The sequence below is a fragment of the Amblyomma mixtum genome, chromosome 7 (assembly GCF_055824585.1).
Source record: "Amblyomma mixtum isolate Tamu chromosome 7, ASM5582458v1, whole genome shotgun sequence".
NCBI classification, from domain to species: Eukaryota; Metazoa; Arthropoda; class Arachnida; order Ixodida; family Ixodidae; genus Amblyomma; species Amblyomma mixtum.
Window position 1 is genome coordinate 146,150,158 of NC_143018.1, and position 19,561 is coordinate 146,169,718.

A 19,561-nucleotide genomic window follows, 5' to 3' on the forward strand; every position below is an offset into this window, starting at 1 on the left:
GAATTGGTTTTGAGAACTAGCGCCTCTCGTTACCATTTAGCGCGCGTGCACGCAGCGCAATCCAGGACGCGTTAGAGAAAACCCGAAGGGATGGACAACAACGCTCGAAGTGGAGCGGGCCCAGGACCGGGTCCGGCGGCGGCAAGTAATCTCTGCCTCACGCGAGCGAGGCCGTTCGTCCCGATGAGACGAGAACAAGGCACGAGCGAAACGGGCCCAGGCGGCACCGCCGGACGAGACCTCCTCCGCCACCTGGAGGCGAAGAATGGCGGAATGCTAAACAGCGCCGAGAAAAGGGGACGCAACTGTCGGCGCTGCTCGACCGGAAGAAAGGCGCCGGATGGGAAATGTTCGAAGGATGCGGTGCAGGAACCCATGCTACGAAGCGCAGGATCGAGTTGTTTAGTAATTGTGGTGCCGCCACTACGCTGGCCAATAATGTTTGACTATATCAAACAATCCATGCATCAAAATTCCAGAGCTGATAATTTTTTTCTTGTGCTAAGCTTCTTGTTTACATAACAAGAAACATTTAAGCAACAGACTACTTTTTTCCTCGTGGAGGGATTCTGCGCGCGGAGGCTGAATGTGAGCAGAACTTCATTGCAGACTTAAGTTGTATCTGACTACAGAAGTGGCTATCGACGGCAGGAAAGTTACCACTCTAGTCAGCACGTGAGCCAATAATTCAGTGATAAATGGCATATTCGCTGCTGCGCTGAGGAAAGTCACGACCACTTGGGATTGCCCATAAATTCGCGCCGCAGGGGCAACCTCATTACGCCACCAGGACGATGGACAGCGCAAGGAACTGTCAAGGGGCATACCTATCCCGTGACCCTCGTTGTGCTACGGCAATGTTCCTTTCAAGAGATCCTGGCCGTAATTTCTTTTATAAACATCGGCGATCATCGACCGTCAATCCAAGCTCATCACACTTTTGACGGACGAAGCCATCCCTTCGATGAAAACCATGGAGCGGTATTGCCCTGAGCATGCTGGAGGAAAAAGTGAGCGTCCCACACCGATCAAGCGCCATGGTGACCGTAGGTGCCACGGATCTCAAGAAGGTGGAAGCTGTCATCGGAGGGACCACGGAGTTGCTTCTAAGCAAGCAGTTGGCTTCGCATGGGGCATTGCATATTTTCGTAATGTCCAAGCACAAGCGCTGCTGAAGTAGTTCAGCGAAGAATACTGGCATATTAACAAAGGAACGATGTGTGCTCCGACGAACTATCCAACATTTCCGACGCTGTCACTCTCCCCAATCTATCCCCGAAGGGCACACCTACGGAAGATAACAAGATCACAAGCACGCTTTCGACATAAACGCAGCTCTGACCCGAGCAAACAAGACGAGATCCGCAACCTGCTTCGAAGCAACGCTAGTGCTTCTAGTATTCCTGAAATTCATACCGACGCAAGCAACGTGGGACTAGGCGCCGTCCTCGTTAAGAAAACCGAAGGACTGGAGAAAGTTAGCGCATGCGCTAGCCTTTCCCTGTCCAAGGCGCAGGCTAACTATTCGACAACTGAGAGAGAGTGCTTTGCCACCATCTGGGCTGCGTCGAAATACTGTTTTTACCTGTACCGACGACCATTGAAGATAGTCAGCGATCACCACGCACTGTGCTGGCTTGCCAGTCTGAAGGACGCCTCACTCGATCGAGCCTGCTCCTCCAAGAGTTTGACGCCACGTCTTTTACAAGTCCTGACCCAAGCACTCTGACGCCAACGGCCTGTCACGAGCCCCTGCTGATGCGGCAGCGTCGGCCGACGATGGGGACGCCTTCCTAGCACCCATAAGCTCCAGCTCTTTTGCACAGCAGCGACGCTCAGACCACGGCATAAAAAGCCTCATCGAGAACTTGGAAGGCAAGATTAGTTAACCCCCCGCCTCGTTTCAGCAAGGATTGTCTTCATTCTGTATACAGAATGGTGTCCTCATGAAGGAGAACTTTGCAGGGAACAAAAACAGCCTACCTCCTTGTTGTGTCTTCAAGTCTCCGCGAAGATGTTCTTCAGGCTCCACACGACGAGCCGACAGCTGGACATCTCGGGTTTTCGCACACCCTCAACCACATTAAGGACGAGTATTACTGGCCCCTACTGTCTGCCGGTTTCGCACATTATGTGAAAACCTGCCGAGGCTGTCTGCGACGAAAGACTCTTCCCATCCGACCAATAGGATCCCTGAACCCCCTCAAAGCCCTTCCAGCAGATCTGTATGGACCTGCTTAGACCTTTCCCGAAGTCAACGCATGGAAATAAGTGGGTCATCATAGCGACCGACTACCTCACTGAACCTGGCAACGTTTAACGCAAGAACCTTATCAAGTGAGGATAGCTTAGCAGTGCTGCTGGAGGAATTAGCCAGTATTAAATGGGATGTCATAGGGCTTAGTGAGGTTAGGAGGACAGATGAGGCGTATACAGTACTAAAGGGCGGGCATGTACTGTGCTATCGTGGATTAGCAGATAGGCGAGAACTAGGTGTGGGATTTCTCGTAAATCAGGATATAGCTGGCAACATCGAGGAGTTTTACAGTATTAACGAGAGAGTGGCAGCTATCGTAATTAGGCTTAATAAGAGGTACAAGCTGAAGGTGGTGCAGGCCTACGCGCCTACATCAAGCCATGATGACCAGATAGTTGAAAGCTTCTATGAGGATGTGGAATCGGCAATGACCAAAGTAAAATCACAGTACACTGTACTGATGGGCGACTTTAATGCAAAGGAAGGTAAAAAGCAGGCTGGAGACAAAGCGGTAGGTGACTATGGCATAGGTTCTAGGAACAGTAGGGGAGAGTTATTAGTAGAGTTCGCAGATAGAAATGGTTGGTTGGTTTATGGGGTTTAACGTCCCAAAGCGACTAAGGCTAAGAGAGACGCCGTAGTGGAGGGCTCCGGAAATTTCGACCACCTGGGGTTCTTTAACGTGCACGGACATCGCACAGTACACGGGCCTCGAATTTCTCCTCCAAAGAAATTCAGCCGCCGCGGCCGGGATCGAACCCGCGTCTTTCGGGCCAGCAGCCGAGCACCATAGCCACTGAGCCACCGCGGCGGGCCGCAGATAGAAATAATTTACGGATTATGAATACCTTCTTCCGCAAACGAGCAAACAGGAAGTGGACGTGGAAGAGTCCCAATGGTGAGACTAAAAATGAAATAGACTTCATACTGTGTGCACACCCTGGCATCGTAGAGGATGTGGATGTCCTCGGTAAGGTCCGTTGCAGCGACCACAGAATGGTAAGGTCTCGTATTAGCTTAGATTTGAAGAGGGAACGGAGGAAACTGGTGAATCGAAAGGCTATTAACGAGTTAACATTAAGAGGCAAGGTGGAGGAATTCAGAATGTCGCTGCAAAACAGATTTTCCGCTTTAACTGAAGAAGACGACCGTAGTGTTGAAACAATGAATGATAATCTTACAGCTATCGTTACAGAGTGCGCCGCAGAAGTAGGTGATAGGATGGTTCGACAGGATACCAACAAGCTATCTCAGGAGACTAAAGATCTGATTAAGAAACCTCAGAGCATGAGGACGTCTAACTCCACAGACAGGATAGAACTAGCAGAGCTATCTAAGTTAATAAATAAGCGCTAGGTAGCCGACATAAGAAAGTTTAACATGGACAAAATCGAGCATGCTCTAAGGAATGGAGGTAGCCTAAAATCAGTGAGGAGAAAACTGGGCATAGGTAAAAACCAGATGTATGCGCTAAAAGACAAACAGGGCAATGTCATCAGCAATATGGATAAGATAGTTGAATTAGCCGAAGAGTTCTACACAAATCTATACAGTAGCGAATGTAATCATCAAGTTACTGAGGGAGGCAGTCGAGCACAGCAATGGGACATCCCGCCAGTAACGAAGGAGGAAGTAAACAAAGCCTTAGGAGCAATGCAAAAAGGGAAAACAGCTGGTGGGGATCAGGTAACAGCAGATTTGCTGAAGGACGGAGGAGAGATTGTGCTACAAAAACTAGCCACCCTGTATACGCAATGCCTTGTGACCTCGAGAGTACCAGAAGCATGGAAGAACGCTAACATTATCTTAATTCATAAGAAAGGAGAAGTCAAGGACTTGAAGAATTACAGACCGATCAGCTTATTGCCCGTTGCCTACAAGGTATTTACTGAGGTAATCGCTAATAGAATCAGGACAACCTTGGACTTTAGTCAACCAAATGATCAGGCAGGTTTTCGTAAAGGATACTCGACAATAGACCACATTCACACTATAAATCAGGTGATAGAGAAATGCGCAGAATATAACCAACCCCTATATATAGCCTTCATTGATTACGAGAAAGCATTCGACTCAGTGGAAATCTCAGCTGTCATGCAGGCATTGCGGAATCAGGGTGTGGAAGAGTGCTATGTGAAAATATTGGAAGATATTTATAACGATTGCACAGCTACTATAGTTCTCCATAAAGTCAGCAATAAAATTCCAATACGGAAAGGTGTCAGGCAGTGAGACACGATCTCGCCAATGCTCTTCACTGCCTGCTTACAGGAGGTATTCCGGGGACTGGAATGGGAAGAGTTGGGGATAAGAGTTAATGGAGAATACCTGAGTAATTTGCGATTCGCTGATGACATTGCCTTGCTAAGCCACTCAGGACAAGAACTGCAAAGCATGATCAATCAGCTAGACAGGCAGAGTAGAACGGTGGGGCTAAGAATTAACATGCAGAAAACCAAAGTAATGTTCAATAGCCTTGCAAGGGAACAGCAGTTCGCAATTGGTAGCGAGGTGCTAGAAGTAGTAAGAGAATATGTCTACTTAAGGCAGGTAGTGACCGCAGATCCGGATCATGAGAGGGAAATAACTAGAAGAATAAGAATGGGGTGGAGCGCGTATGGCAGGTTCTCTCAGGTCATGAATGGTAGCTTACCAATATCCATGAAGAGAAAAGTATATAACAGCTGTATCCTACCGGTACTCACCTATGGGGCAGAAACGTGGAGGCTAACAAAGAGGGTTCAGCTTAAGTTAAGAACAACGCAGCGAGCTATGGAAAGGAAAGTGATAGGTGTAACGTTAAGAGATCGGAAGAGGGCGGAGTGGGTGAGGGAACAAACGCGGGTTAATGACATCCTAGTTGAAATCAAGAGGAAGAAGTGGGCTTGGGCAGGGCAGGTAATGCGAAGGCAAGATAACCGCTGGTCCTTAAGGGTAACGGAGTGGATTCCAAGAGAAAGCAAACGTAGCAGGGGACGGCAGAAAGTTAGGTGGGCGGATGAGATTAAGAAGTTTGCGGGGACACAGTGGCGGCAACTAGCAAAGGACAGGGTTAATTGGAGAGACATGGGAGAGGCCTTTGCCCTGCAGTGGGTGTAGTCAGGCTGATGATGATGATGATGACCTCACCCACTACTCCGTGGAAAAAACCCTTTCGGACCAAATATTTTGTGAAGTGCATTTTTCTGCGACACGGCGCCCGGATGTGCTCATCACGAACAAAGGAAAAGCGTTCATGATGAACTGACGCAAGCCATTCTGAAGTACAGCCAAACAAGCCACCACAGGAAAAATGCTCACCATCCGCAGGCGAAAGGACTGACGGAGCGCTTCAACAAAACCATCGCTCACATGCTCGCCTTTTATGTCAATGGTGAAGACAAGACCTGGGGCGCCATCCTGCATTTCATCGTCTTCGCCTACAGCATCGCAGTTCAGGAGACCACCCACATGAAGCCTTTTAGGCTCGTCCTTAGCAGGGACACCACGACCACGCTAGCAGCCATGCTGCCGAACGTTACCAAAGAAGATAGCGTCCACGACACCGCCTTCCTTCAACTAGCAGAAGAATCCCGAAGACTTTCCCGACTACGGATCAAAGACAAGCAACGGGCCAACACCAGACGCTACAACCTACAAAGACGCAACGCGGAATACGAGCCATGAGACGGAGTCTGGGTTTGAATGCTCATTCGCCGGCGCGGATTGAGTGAAATTATTTCGGCCCGTACAAGGTTCTTCGCCGACCAGGTGAACCGCGCTCTGAAGTCGTCCCTGAGGCAATGACTGCATCCCAGCGACGCTGCGTACGACTAGAAATTGTCCATGCCGTCCGTCTAAAGCCATATTGCGCTCTAGAAGACGCTGTGTTTTGTCTCTGGGTTTTTATTGCGCACTGTCCGTTTTGTTCGTCTTGGGCACTTTGTTTCCAAGCGTGGGGTCGCTGCCTCTTTGAGAGGGAAGTAATGCCGCGAATCTTTGTAGTGTTTTTTGTTCATTCTTCAAAAGTGCCGGCACGCCGCTTTAACGCTTTGTTTGCAACGCAAGAGGCGACGACATTTATCCAAATTAATTGCATCCAGGTGGAGCCGATTCTAGAATGTTCCAGCATGTCGTAGTAACTTTGCACGCTGTATCTCTGTAGTTCATATATTGAGCAAAGCCGAGAGCGACAGGCATTCCTGTTGGACGTCCGCCGAGCCCGCTTGTTGCGTTCGCCGCCGCCGAGTCAATTAGTCCTGTCTGGGCGCAGGTGAGCCAAATAAAGATTTTTTTTAAGACCTTTTGGCTGTCTTCCTTACTGTACTTAAGAAAAACCAGCCAAAAAGACGGGGACAAAGGAGAGACGAGGCACACACAACGACTGGACTATCAACTGTGCTTTATTGAAAAACAGCCAGTCTCCCAGGAAACCCAACAGAGCATGCGCAGCTCAACGGCACCGCAAAACTAGCGGCTGTGACAGCCGTACACAAGAATTTTCTTCCTACGAAACGCAAGTCTTCAATACTGAAGACCACAGCCGTGAGACTCCTAGAAGCCAACAACTTGGATAATCTGGCTCAGAGGGTGAAGAATTGCAAAGGTAATCGCCTCCAAATCTTTTTCTCCGGAAAAACGCACAAGACGGACTGCCCTTTGAGGGCCATTGTGACCGAGGCTGACACCTGGCAAAAGTTACTGGGCCAGTATTTGCAGCGACACCTGCAGTCCCTTGATATGCAGGACCCCTGCTACGTTGCGAGCGCAGCTGCAGTGGTTGAAGTACCCAGCGACGGCATTCCCGGAGCCAACGCTGGGTTTTCTATTGACATCGAGGACTTGTTTTACAGCATCCCTCATGACGAACTATTTGTTGCAGTGCGTGAAGTGATTGAACAGAACGGCCTAGTTGCCTTCCAAAATGCTTGTGGCATCTCCATCGATGCGTTCTTAGAACTGTTAACAACTACTTATCTTTCATCTACCCTTGTAGATTTTAAGGGCGGTCTGTTCTTACAGAAAAAAGGAATCTGTATTGGTGCTAGCGTATCTCCTATCTTGTGCCAGATTTTTTGTAGCGAAGTTTGACAACACACTTTTAGGCTCTTTTCTTGACAAACGAGTATGTAAAGTTTTTAGATTTGTTGACGATTTCTTGATAATGTTAAATCTTTCACCGACTGACTCCTTGCATGAGGTTGTAGAAAATGTCTTAGAAGATTTTAAAGCTTGCTCGAGCTCCCTTTCTTTTACCTTTGAACTACCCGCTAACCAGTCGATTCGTTTTTTAGAATTTCAACTAACTTTTCGTTTGGTTTAGTGGTTTGGTTTATGGGGTTTAACGTCCCAAAGCGACTAAGGCTATGAGAGACGCCGTAGTGGAGGGCTCCGGAAATTACGACCACCTGGGGTTCTTTAACGTGCACTGACATCGCACAGTACACGGGCCTCGAATTTCTCCTCCAAAGAAATTCAGCCGCCGCGACCGGGATCGAACCCTCGTCTTTCGGGCCAGCAGCCGAGCACCATAGCCACTGAGCCACCGCGGCTTTTTTTTTTCTTTATTGCATGAATGAATACATCAATAAAATATCGTAGTTGTCGTGCCCCTTGGCAGACAACCGTGTCTAATGGACTTTCATTAACACAAGTTGGTCCATCAGACTCAATACATCATCCGCGCAATCTTGTTGCTTCAAGACTTCTCTCAACTTATACACATGTTCCACAAAATAACCACATACCGATCGTGCATCCAAGTCACAATGTCTTACAGCCATTCTACTCCTCCAAATGCTGTGAAGGCCCAATAACATAATCTGGTCATACTGTGCAACATCACTTTCAGTGGTCAAGTACCGAATTCCGCGCGGTGTCAATGGCAAGTCCTTTTTTAGGGTTCTTTGCAAAACATCCCAGTAGAACACCGCATCCCAACAATCGAGGAACACGTGTTCTACCGTCTCCGGTTTTCTACACAGGAGACAGTTCGAGCCCCAAGGAACAAAAAGGCCCTTTTCCTCTAGCCATGTTTTTACTGGTAGCGTTCCTGTGTGTAATTTAAAAAAGAATGTTTTGACGCCAGGTGCAACAGTCATCTTTTTAACTCGCCTGAGAACGTCTTTCCCAGGGCCTTCACAGTATAAGGTTCTGTACAGTGGCGCTGGAAACAACTGTTCAATAAGATCCTTGTATAAGCGCTTCGGCGTTACATTCGCTAAATACTCTAGCGAGAACCGCACTTGCAAAAACCTGAATGACCAGACAACCTCTCGCAGGAAGCGAGACACTGTGTACCGCCGAGCATTGCACGAAGAGACAATGAATTCTGGAAGTGCACTGGATAACATGGTTTGTATGAATGTTCGCAGGAAGGGGTCATTTTGGTCACGCAGGAAACAAAACCTTAAAACAACCTGCCGTACATAGAGATGCATTAGAGACAGTCCCCCGACCTTTACTCTCCGGAAGAGATTGTCTCTGCGAATTCGTTCCCAATTGGACGCCCAAATGAAGACCGCAAAAACCCTATGAAACCTTTGGATATTGGTTCGTGCACAATATAATACTTGAAGTAAATACATGATCCTTGCCACAAGAAAGGTGTTACATACAGTTGCGCGCGCGAAAATAGAAAGATTACGGCCCATCCATCCCTTGGTCCGGTCCCGCATTTCTTCCGCTTTTTCATTCCAGTAATTGGTATTTTCCCCATATCTGTCCAGCGGGACTCCCAAATAAACTCCGGGAGTTGTAGCCCATCGGACCCCGCAGAACAATTCTGGTTCCAAGTCCCATTGCCCATGCCAGACTCCGAGACATTTATCGAGATTAACAGCGCTACCAGTTTGCCTGCAAAACCTTTCGGTTACTTGTAACGCTTCTACAATACTTTTGCGATCTTCACAAAAGAGGGCAACATCATCTGCATATGCCAGTATTCGCACCTCACACGCTCCCAACCTAAAACCTCGGATGTGCTCGCTCGCAGTTATCATCCTACAAAAAGGCTCCAAATAAATTGCAAAAAGTAGAGGGGACAGTGGACATCCTTGTCGAACAGAAGCCGTCACATCAATTCTTTCAGATAACATTTTGTTTACCATAAGCCACCGCGGCGGCATCTAACTTTTCGTGACGATGGCCATGTATGCTGGTGTTTTTTACCTAGGAGTAAGAAGGCTTTATTCCCGTACTCGTCTGCACACTCAAAAGTCGTCAAGAGAGGGATTGCCATGAGCTGCTTTCGCAATGCTCTGCAGAAGAGTTTCCACCATAGCATGAAGTCAAGTTTCGACAACCAGGTTAAGCGCTTGCAAGAGGCCGGTTTCCCAAAACCGCTTTTGAATGCTGTGGCAGAGTCGTTGCTGCAACTAATTAAGAGCCGTGACGAAAAGGTGGCGGACCCTACTAGGGCTGAGAGAAGAAAATTTGAGGTGATGCCTTATGTGCATGGGGCTTCCCACAACAACAAAAAAGTTGCTGCAAGACAAGGTGTCAATGTTGTCTTTTCTGCTGCTTGCAAACTTTCAAGCCTTTGTTCACGTGTCGCGCGTGGCAGAACTAGACCACCTGTTTGTTCGACGCGGCATCAAAACTGCTATGTTCCTTGTGCGACACGGGTGGTCTATAAGATTCCGCTGACATGCGAAAAAGTTTACATCGGCCAAACTGGCCGGTGTATAAATGAAAGGCTACGAGAGCACCATAACTTTCTGACTCCGGCTGACGGAGCAAACTTGCATCGCCATTGCCGCGATTGCGGGTGCTACCTGTTGTTTTCGAACGTCACTTTTCTCGGTAGAGGCAAGGGTAAGGTTGAGCGGGAAATCCTCGAAGCATTTCACATTAGCAATCATGGAGATAACTGTGTTAGCACGGCTTCTATCACGTTGATGCAGAAAGAATTAGGTTACTTGTCCCGTTGACACTGCAGCTTGACTATCTTACGAGCTCGCTGTTTTTTTGTGCTGGTTTTGCGGTGACGTTGAGCTGCGCATGCTCTGTTGGGTTTCCTGGGAGACTGGCTGTTTTTCAATAAAGCACAGTTGATAGTCCAGTCGTTGTGTGTGCCTCGTCTCTCCTTTGTCCCCGTCTTTTTGGCTGTTTTTTTCTTAAGTAGAATGTACCAACTAACCCAGATTTCAACTCTTCTTCCTACTGCTTCGACGGCCGTCACCACTACGTGAAAATATGCTTGCTTCAGGTGAATACATTGTTTTCTGTATGGTAGCATGCAAAGAAGTTAAAAGTGGTGCTCCTGAAGCCACAGTGCTGTAGCTGTTGTATTAAGTTTGAATGATGAAGAGCGTCGTGTTTTCTTTAAGTCTATGAATAAAGCTGTACCTGTTTCTTTAATGTGCAAAGGAGAACATAATTCTGAGACAATGTCATTGCTGCTGTGTATGCCGACCTGTTGTTGCTGAAACCATGCTGACATTGGGATATGATTTTAGTTCTTTAGTTGTTTTAAAACGAATTTTTTTACTACTGTAATGACACTCGGAACCGAAACTAGACAGTAACTACTTGGATATTTACGATCACCATGTTTGTTAACTGAGATCACTCTAGCGACCTTCATAATATCTCGGCGAACACCCTCCTAAATAGCGCGATTTATTACCTCTCGCGGTTATACCTTTCTGGCCCGTGGCCTTGCTTCTGGCGAAATTATTTACGAAAGCTGTGATTTGATAATCTACAATGACCAGCAGTGTGAAAGAGGTATGAACGTGTGGGTCGTTAATAGAGCACAATATATTAGGGGTACTGGTCGCTAGTTCTGGGCGAATGCTCGTGGAGTAATTTTTAAATCCGTCAGCTGTGTTGAATGCAATGAGTACAGGGGCAACGTGCTGTTTTGTTTGTTTTTGATTACGTTAATACCTTCCACATTTTACGATCGTTTCCTCGTGCTTTTTGTATTATTATAGTGTTGTATTCTTTTTTGTTCAAATTGAACCTACTACATAATTTATGGATGATCTAAACTGTTTTAAACAATAAATGTTCTCTTTATGAAGTTTCGACTTATGGCGCCATTAATCTCTCTTCTTAAAAGCCGGAAGTGTTCTGGTTCATCCACGGGTACAAAGGTTGTTCGTACTTGCACGTAGTGCACTATGAACAGTTTGACAGGGCAGACTCGTGGGCCTCCACGAAATTTTCAAATTAACTATACACATGGTGTGATATATATTGATACATGCATTCGAAGAGACAGAAGTCTCTTGCCAAAGGCACTGCTGCTGAAGTGGCGCAGTTCTTCGTCCACAACATTGTCTTGCGTCACGGAGCACCCGCCGTTGTTGTTACTGACCGCGGAACTGCTTTCACGGCCCGCTTAACCCAGTCCGTGATGACTCTGACGCACACGAGCCATCGACGTGCTACGGCGTATCACCCGCAGACAAACGGGTTGGTAGAGCGACTCAACCGCACTCTAGCCGACATGCTATCAATGTACGTTGACGTTGAGCATCGAACTTGGGACACCATTCTGCCGTACGTAACGTTTGCGTACAACACCGCCCTGCAGGAAACAACCCGACTGACCCCCTTTCAGCTTGTCTTCGGTCGCCAGGTGACCACTCCGTTGGATGCTATGTTGCCCGTCGACCCTCACTGCGACTCTGACGCTGACATCGACGTAGATACCTTCGTTCAGCGTGCTGAGGAAGCGCGTCAACTGGCCCGCCTGCGAATCCACCGTCAACAGGAGACTGACGCCGCTAGGTACAACTTTGGGCGCCGTTTTGTCAGTTATGCGCCCGGCGACCTTGTGTGGATTTGGATACCTGTTCGTCGCCGCGGGCTCTCTGAAAAGCTGCTGCGCCGATACCCCGGCCCTTACGAAGTAGTGCGCCGCATCAGTGATGTGACTTACGCAGTTGCTCCCGCCCCGACAGATTGTTCATCGCGCCGGTCGCACCGAACTGAAGTCGTACACGTTGTTCGCATGAAGCCTTACCACGACCGGCTACCTGACTGAACTGCGGTCCACTGCAGCTGTGTTGTACCCTTTCCCTGACTTTTCTCTCTTAGCCGCATCGTGTCGATGCTGCAGAAGAGGGGGGCAGTGATACATGCATTCGAAGAGACAGAAGTAGTGCATGCACTAGAAGAGGAAGAAGTTAGTTGGCTCTCGCGGCCGCGCTTCAACCACTGGGGGTCCGCCGCAGGTTTTTTCGTCTCTGCGCTGGTGTTCTTTTTGGCGTTGCACGCTACAATATTAGTGGTATTTAAATTGCACATTTCTGTTTCCAAGAGTTTATAATTGATTCGTGCCTTTGGTGCAGGGGTCATTCGCGTAGGAATGTTCCTATTCTTACGCAGCAACGAGAGAGCTGGCTAGTGATCTGCGATTGTGACATCATACGCACACGCTAAGACATTGTCCCCACTGTTGCATAATAAGTCGTCTGTTATAGTTGCTGAGGAAGCCGTAATTCGTGTTGCTCAGTTCAGTTGTTTATCACCTTAAACATCCCCTGTAGAGAGCCATTACTTAAGGAGTGGGTTCTTGTACATACAGTAAGGACCATGGTAAACAAGGGTTGAAAAAATGGTCAGATACAAGGCGCAAAAACAAAGCTGGGCAGGAAGCAGTAGCAGCGGTTTCATGAGGAAGGCTGCTCCAGTCTGTGGCGGCTCGGAAGAAAAAAATAAGGCAGTGAAGGTGTCCAAGCAGCATGGGTAATCCTATATTGGATAATGCATAATGTAGTGTGTAGTGTATGGCATAGTGTACGGTAATGCGTAATGTGTAGAGTATACGGCAAAGGCCGTTCCTACGAAGGACCCGAGTGAAACCATACATTTGCAATGTTCGACTGAATACGTGCTGCTTGGGTGGCATTCTAGGCCTGTGGGCGCGCAACTTGAAGTGGATGGCTGATTCGATAAGATATGCGTGTTGATGATACTGTGACGTATGGTGCTTGATTAAGGGATGAAAAAAAAAGAACTTGTGCTACAGTGAAAGGCTGGAAATGCGACATCGACATAAAAGCGTTGATAAACCGGATTCTGCTTTTAGAGATGAAACGCTTTGGTTATACGAGTACGATGCCTGAATAAACCTAACAGAGCGATTTTGAAGTTGGCTATAGGTATGTTTGGTGCGGGCTCTAAATATGGGACGCGTATTCGAATTTTGGCCTAGATGATTTATATGCTAGTAATGTTACATGTGCCGGGGCGTTTTGAGATTACGTTTCAGAAAACCTAAGGTTTTGTTAGCTGCGCAGGTAATGTTAGTGACATGTGTGCTCCAAGACAAATCATGAGAGAGTGTTACACCTAAGTATATGTTATGGGGGTTATTCCTGTGATAACACTCAAAGGGCTAGAAGCAGTTGTCGCTCTCTAGCACCAGCGTGCCAGCCCTAGCAGTCAGAGCTGTGACCCCCAACCCGCGGTGCGGTAGGTCGCAACCACGGCGGGTTCGGGCCAGAGGGGACAAACACGAGTATGCTACTCGGAGGAGCGTTTATTGCTCCCGAGCAATTCAATGCAGCAGCAACAATACAACCGCCGTAACGAGGGAGAGTTCCGCTCGCGTACGGGGGTGAAAAGCACAAAGGAACGAACGCACGCAAAATGTGGGGGAAGAAGGTTCCGCTCACCTCGCGTGGCTCCTCGCTCACGGCCCGCGGCGGTCAAGTCACACACGGTGGCCGGGCGATAAGGGCAGCGGTCTCCGTGGCAGATCTCTGATCCATGCGTGTGCACGGCTCCCGCCAGAAGACGAGCGAGCCTCGGGAGAATCGCGCCTTCTCGCGGGCTGTGGAGAGGAAGTCTCTCCGTTCTAAGAGGGGAAAGAGGGAAAGTCTCCGCGGCGGCGTCGCGGCGGGAAGCGAAAGGAAGCGAGGGTGGCGTGAGTGCCCTCCCTCGCAAAACCTCCCGAATGGCGCGCGCATAGCATTGCGTGATAATTACGCGCGGCCGTTACAATGGGGCAGGGGATTCATGTGTATCCCCACAATGTAAGGTTGCACCTGGTCGGGGGGTGTGTTAAAAATTGGGTAAAAGAAAGAAAAGGGACGGCGCCGGCGGGTGAAGTACAAGCATTTACATTTGTTGGCATTAAGCGTCATTAGTGAATTATTGGGCCAATCTGAAACGCTGATTAGATCATTCTGGAGAGCAGACTGTCAGAGGTGTTATTGATTGTGCGGTAAATAACGCAGTCGTCTGCGAAAATGCGTGTATTAGAGCAAATGCACTCAGGTAAATCATTAATGTATATTAAAAACAGCAGAGGACCAAGGACAGATCCTTGGGGCACACCGAAAGTTACTGGGAGGGGGCAGATAAATTACTGTTGACAAAAACCATATGCGTACGATTAGGCAAAAATTCCTGCATCGACGTTATAACGTTACGGTTCAGACTCAGCAGTCAGAGAGAGAGAGAAAAAGGAATTTCAATGAGAGGAAAAGGAGGAGAGGTTGGCCGTGACTCAGCAGTTTGAAGTTATAGTAGCAAGCGGTGATAAGATACTTTATCAAGAGCTTTCGCAAAATCCAGATAGACTGCGTCAGTTTGCACATTAGTGTCTGCGTTAGTATGCAAGTCATGAACAACAAAGGCTAATTGGGTTTCACAGGAGAAACCTTTGCGGAACCCATGCTGCGAGGGATGAAAACAGCTGTTACAGTCTAAGAACGAAATAATTTGGGAGTAGATGACACGTTCCATAATTTTGCATGGCACTCTTGTTAGTGAGATAGGTCGATAAGTTAATGCAGAGTTTCTGTTACCTGTTTTGTACGCTTGAGCGACCTTTCCTACTTTTCAATAGTCCGGCATGGTTCCTGAAGAAAGGGACTGTGAGATTAAATTCAGAGATTAAATTTTCTATATAATATGATTTTAGTAAGAATATTGAATCTCAGCTAATGGTTGAAGAAACATCAATGTTCACATTCCCCGTGATTAAAGCAGAACCCACTGATTTATCCCGTATGTTACTCAGCATACTGTTCTTGGCGTCTAGAAACAAGGTCATATTTGAGTTAGGATTTATATATGACACAAACCGATATTCTACTGAACAATGTGGCAAAAAGTGAGACCACATTTATGCTTTTGGTAAAATATTGAGGTGTAATGTGAAACAGTAGTGCAGACTAATAGTCCCACCCCAGCACCACATTAATCCGCTTCTCTTGAGCCTGAAAGAAATTTGTGACCAGAAACCGAAACTGCTTCATCCTTTCCGGCTTCCGATTGAGCTATAACATCAACTATTTTTTTTTTTAATTTTCAGTTCATTTTATTTCGGACAACAATACATGGTGTCCGCGGGGAGAGGCTAAATGAGACTATAGTGTCTCCTGACGAGGCCTAACACCCGCTTTACACGTCGGTGCAGATGGTGCAGAGTGACATATCAGTGAGAACACTGGTACATAAAACACAGTGGGACAGGAATTCAACATAAGCAATTACACAAACACTGATCAGGCAGAAAATAATACTCAAGAAGTCATCAAGAATGAGCGATAGTAATTGGAGTAGAAAAGAAAAACACATTCGCACAGAACAAAAAAGAACAGTACAGAACAGTAGGTGTAAAAATGAATGCAGCAGGTATGCATAACAAAATTTCACACGGGGGTGTTCAAAAGATTGCTCATTTTCTTCTTGAATTGGTGAATGGTGACACTCTCCTGGGCACAAGCAATTAGTGTTGGATATGTGTTGCATAAAACTGTTATTTGGTGATCCGTAGTCTGTGTTCCGTAATTAGTGCGAGGCCTAGAAGCAATCAAGGTAATTGTGCGCAAGTTATGTGGGACTTCTCTATTCAAATAAGAACGAGAAAATGATTCAAAGTCATGTTTTATTTTTTGGTAGATTAGGAGTGCTAAGTAGTGCTTATAGCATAGAAAAAACGGTAACACCCTACAAGAGGTAAACATGTCATTAGTACTAGCAGGATAACTACCCAATATGCGCAAGGCTCTTTTTTGCAGAGAGAACAACCTATCCGAGTCAGTTTTATTACATGTTCCCCATACTAAGATACTATATACAATATGGGAATGAATAAGAGAAAAATATAACTGTTTTTTTGCATGGAATGGAAGAAGATAACGAAGTCGTTGAATTAACCCAACTGATCTTGATATTCGTATCCGCAGACTGTTGATGTGATCAGTCCAGCCCAAGTCACTGCGGAAACGAACTCCTAGGAACTTATGAGAATTCACCTGTTCAATTTCTGTGTTATTAAAATATAGTCGGATATTATGATCAAGAGGCTTATTTTTGGCACGGAAAAGCACATATTTAGTTTTTTTATGTTTAGTTGAAGCTCATTGGCATCAAGCCATGTTCGCAGTTCATTGAGCCAGGTATTGGATTGATATTCAAGCATGCTAAGGTTGGCACCAGAAAAGAAGACATTAGTGTCATCAGCGTAGAGGACCATGTTTGAAGTTGAGTGTATATTTACAATATCATTAATATATAAAATGAAAAGTAGAGGGCCGAGGATAGACCCTTGTGGTACACCGAATTTTATTGCGCCTGTGTCGGATTTAAGCTCCTGTAGCCACGTAGACTGCCTGCGTCCTGTAAGATAGCTTTCCAAAAATTTGTGTGCAATAACGCGAATTCCATATTTTTCTAGTTTTAATAATAAGATACCATGTTTAACTGAATCGAAAGCTTTGCGAAAGTCTAGAAATATTCCAGTTGTGAAAAGCTTTTGTTCGAAGTTAGAAAGAAGGCGATCTTTTATGTCCAGTAGAGCAGTCTGTGTGGATTTACCAGCCTGGAATCCATACTGTTCTTTGCATATTATGTTTTTTTTATCAAGGAAGTTTTGTAATGTTTTATGTATCACCCGTTCTGCGATTTTAGAAAACAGTGGCAATATCGAGATAGGGCGATAGTTGCTCATATCATTTTTGTCGCCTCCCTTGTAGATTACTGTAACTCGAGCTGATTTCATCTTATCAGGGAAAATACCAGTCAGGCTCATCCTGCTGCATATATGCGTTAAAGGTGGACTAATGCTTCTGATAGCGGCTTTTACTGGTACCGTACTTATATCGTCATCACCTGGAGAACATTAATTTTTAAGGGAATTAACGATAACTACGATTTCTTCTTCAGACGCGGGGGTCAGAAATAGAGACTCACAGCAACTAGTTTTCATATAAAGCTCTACAGGTGATGGGCGACTCGCGCCTGCTGTGGTATGATAAGCGCCTGCTTTAAGAAAATGTTCATTAAATGTATTAGCAAGTGTTACACCAGAGCAGGAAGTTCCATAAATCAGTAGCTCGGAAGGCAGACGAGGTTTCTCACTGGATATCATGCCATTTACAACGTTCCAAACTTGTCTGGGTTTGTCTGCTATTGAAGCAAATTTGTTTTCATAATAGGCAGTTTTGCCTTTCTTAGATCCAGATTTAATTTGTTTCTGAATTTCTTAAATTCTTCGAAATCGGCTGGGTCTCTTGTTTCTAAGAAATGAGCAAATAACGAGTTTTTATATCGAATGCGCCTGAGAAGAACCGGCGTAATCCATTCTTTCTTAGCTTTTTGGTGCTTACGTACGGCAACCATAGGAAAGGCAATGTTGTAATTGTGTTGTACCTTTTCTAAAAACATATCGTACGCAACGGATGGATCATTTTCCAGATATACTTCTGCCCAACTAGTTTCAGCCATAAGGGAACAAAAATGGGCAACTGTATCATCATTCACTGTTCGTTGCTTGTACTTAGGTTTAGCAGAGTTTAGCCTATTTGAAAATATGCCAAAAAATGGCATATGATCACTTATGGCTGATGAAAAAACACCTGCGGCAACTGTCTGTGGGGAAAAATTTGTAAAACAGTGATCGATGAGTGTTTCTGTTTGTTGGCTTATTCTGGTAGGTAGGTCGATAACATTTTGGCAACCATGTAAAAACATCAATTCAAGTAGTTTAGTCTGCATCGAGTTTTTCGTAAGCAAATCAACGTTCATATCACCAAATATAATCACACGCCACCTGTTTTAATTAGCTAAATTAAGGAAACTATCAGAGAAATCAAGGAATGCATCAAGATTACCATGAGGGGGGCGGTATACTAAAAGTAAAGCAATGTCGCGATGCAATAAGCTAACAACTTCAAAGTTTTCATTTACAACACATGAGTCTGTAAGAACGTCATAGGGCAAACATTCGTGTACATATAGAGATACACCACCTCCGCGTTTGCCTTGTCGGATCATAGAAATGTGATTGTAGCATGGAAACTGCACAACTTCTGCATCAGAGCTATACCAAGTTTCCGTGAAACCAATGACATCAAAACTACGCTTCAGTTCCTCCAATTCAGCTTCAATTTCTTCGACCTTGTTCTTCAAACTGCGTACATTTAGGTGTACAAGGAGAGGACCTCTTGAGGAGCATAAGAGCTGACACTGAAAGATCGATTAAAAAGGTCAGGGTTATAGTAAGCCATCATTCCAAATAGGGATTTAGCAAGGTTCCAAGTTTACGATGCCTATACAATCTTACTTAGGTCCTCCTCTGACGCAATCCTTATTGCTGGAGTGCCGCTCTCCTTCCTCGCGAAAATCTTTCCCTCTGTTGACCACACAAAAGAGTAGTTCTGCTCGCGAGCTTTCGTTTTAGCTAGCCATCGAAGTTTCTTGTTAGTGGCAGTCAAATTATCAAAAAATTCTATCTTGTCCTCCTGTTCATTGAGGGTTGTGCGCTTTGCAAGCCATGCATCTTTAAGAGCCCGTCTAGAAAACCTTATCAGTGCCACCGGTACCTTCTTTTGGCGTGATGGGAGACGATGCAGGCCTTCAATATCGGATTGTGATAGGCAAGGTAGATCGAGCGTCACCGCAAGATCATTTATCTTAGATAGCAAATCTTCTTTTTCTTCAAAGGCAAACCTTATATATATATATATATATATATATATATATATATATATATATATATATATATATATATATATATATATATATATATATATATATATATATATATATATATATCGATATTCGCAATGATCACAATAATTGAAGATTTTTTGAACTCTGCGGATCTTACAGGGAAGGAAGGAGAAGTGTGTGCTTTTTTAGTACATTCACCGTTTCATTGTTTAACGAAGAAAGTCATAAATAGTGACGTGACCTTGAAAATTGAACCAGTAAGCCACGTTTAAACAACTACTGCTAGTCCACCTTCGCAAGCTATGTGAAAAACTCGATTTTTTCGCTTTTCGGCATGAGAATGTTGCCTTGTGACACCCTAGCTAACTTCCAGCCCTTGCATTCCTTCTTTTGTACTGCATC